The sequence below is a fragment of the Pterocles gutturalis genome, unplaced genomic scaffold (genome assembly GCF_000699245.1).
Source record: "Pterocles gutturalis isolate BGI_N339 unplaced genomic scaffold, ASM69924v1 scaffold12544, whole genome shotgun sequence".
Taxonomy (NCBI): domain Eukaryota; kingdom Metazoa; phylum Chordata; class Aves; order Pterocliformes; family Pteroclidae; genus Pterocles; species Pterocles gutturalis.
This window is the reverse complement of record NW_010133592.1, coordinates 1-2,649: the sequence shown is the minus strand read 5'-3', so window position 1 is coordinate 2,649 and position 2,649 is coordinate 1.

Genomic DNA, 2,649 nt, shown 5'->3' with positions numbered 1-2,649 from the left:
CTTTCCCAGTGCAGATTCTGGCACCATGGTTAACCTAATTTCCACCCAGAGGCCAATTTTTAGAAGGTCAGTCTTTAATAAAAGGAGAGAGAGTTTAGCACCCTAGGAGATATTTTATTTTAGAGTATTTAATTTCAGGTGTCTTGAACCACCTCCTAAATGAGTGTGTCTTTGCTCTGACTAAGCAGGGAACCAACAGAGGTTGACAAATTAATAGCACAGATGACCACAGACAAATGCTTGGACCTGTAGAGTTATGTAGTGTAGACACAAATTCTGCAGCACAAGATCCCTGCAGTGGTCCAGTCTCAGGTTCAAAAACCAGACAAATACCACTTCGAGCCAACAAAATCAGAACTATGGCAGGCTTATTCCTACTCCAAAAGTCAACAGGATACTTAAGTCCTAAAAAGAAAATAGCACAACATTCATAAATCTGACAGGTGGAATGATTATTTGGGTTCGGTAGAGATTTGACCTTTGGATGGTCTGTGATGATGAGATTGATAGACAAGTAGGAAATGGATAAAAAGAGAAAGAAATAGAGAGGCATTTGTGGTTATTTTCCAGGAAATGAAGAAAGTATCTTAAGAAATGAGAATGAAAATGAAATTTCTATTCCAGGCGAAACTAATGCTGATTGTCTCAGTTGGGGACTCAACATCGAAAACTTGAACTATTTTCCAAAAATGGCAATTCCAAAATATTTTTATTCTGAATCATTAATAAATATCTATTCAAGCAAAGTTTTCTGTTTGAAAGACTTATTTTGCTGATGTCAGTTAATCCTCTCCTGATAAAACACTTTATATCAATGATGCCGGAGGGATAGAATATCATACCAAATGCAATCTATTAGGTAGTCAAAATGAAAAAAATAAAGATAAAGCTAAAAATCCTATATTTTATATTATTTCCTTATGTATCAGACACTATAAGAGAACTGAGCTAGCCATGGAATATTTTGTTTCTGTTCTGTGGTAGTAAACTTGCCAATGGTTTTTACCTGTGGTAGTAAGGCAGGTTTCTAGTAAAATAGTTCTGTAGTTAATTAGAGCTCACCTATGCTTGCAAGAGCTTGCTAGCATGGGCAATACATCTCACAGCAGGTCAAAGGAGGATTTTTTTTTTTTCCCTCGTATGACTAATGTCATTACCCTGAAAAACAGAAGGCGTAGTGGTGAAAAGGAACATCTTGTTAGAAAAGTCCTTTTCTTTAGAGCTAGGGGTTTGACACAATTTTTTACAATTTTTTTTTTTTTTTTACAAAATTTTACAATTTTTTACAAAAAACTCAGTGGAAAAATTATCATCCTCCTTCCATCTCTGTCTAAAGCACGAGATTTTTAACAATTCTCACTATGACTCAAAAAGCATCAACAGGAAACTTCCTAGAGTGAAGCCAGCACAGCACCTCCGAACCCCTCCCTGTACCATTTGTAATTTGCGAAGTCTAGCTTCAAAACCCACTTATTTCCTTAAAATAGCAGGGCTCCTGGATTCTCCCAGGAGCACGTGGGAGATTTTTTAACCCCAACTCATGACACGTGCAAGAAGAAGATGTTACCGTGCTCTTTTCACAGCGAGTGAGAAGGAGCCTGTTTCTATCACAAGTGCAAAAATGTGGAACGAGACCTGTCGGTTTTGGAGGGGAAAAATGCACGAAGGGAAACAAAAGCTGCCAGGAAACCTCATCTTTCTCTCGAAGACCCAGAGCTGCGACACCGCATCACAGTTTCCGCCCTCTACTCATATCAGCCTAATGCTTGTCACTCTTCAAGGAGGTTTTGTGGCTCAGTGAGTTCTGTAAGTCCTTTAATTTCACCGAGTGGCAATATAAATGCAGGAGCTTGTAAATAACGACAAGTTATGGGAAGCTCTGTGCTGGGTCTGTGTGTGTGCCTGTGCAAGTTTGAGTACATGTGTTGTTTCTCCTCTTTCGCCTGCGCAGATACTGCCCTGGCTCCTGGCCAGAATATCCGTGATCGTACCAACCGCTCCAGACCTACCATTAGCTGCAATATATATCCAGTCACTTGAGATTACTTCCATGGCAATGGCTCAGGAGAAAAAAAAAAAAAATACTTTCCAAGAGCTACTTCTGATTGCAGGAGGCAGTTGGAATATTTCATAAGTGAATATTGCAATGATGTGTTTGAGCTTTGGGAGCTATTGGAGGAAATGCCAGCAGAATTAGAAGTACGTCCCTTCTGGAGCTGTAAGGTGGAGAGAGAGTGCTTTGCACTTCATAAAGAGGCTGTAGATGCAGGAATGAGGTTAAAGCATGACAAAGAAATGTGGATGGACCCTCAGGACAACATACTATCACATGGCTAGGTCCACCTGTTTTGGACTTCTGTTTTAGTTGGTCATCTGTCAGCTTCCCAATACCGAAGACCATACAATCATAGAATCGTAGAACCATAGAATGGTTTGGGTTGGTGATGGGAAGGTCAGGGCTGAAGTCTGCTGGGTCAGGCAAAGCCCCAGGCACTGTTGGGGATGGGACGCCATGGTGGGCTTCAAAGGTAGGGAAACAACTTCAGGGGACTCTTTATCAGGGAGTGTAGCAATAGGACAAAGGGTAGCAGTTTTAAGCTGAAAAGGGGCAGATTTAGGTTAGGTATTAGGAAGAAATGTTTCCCTGTG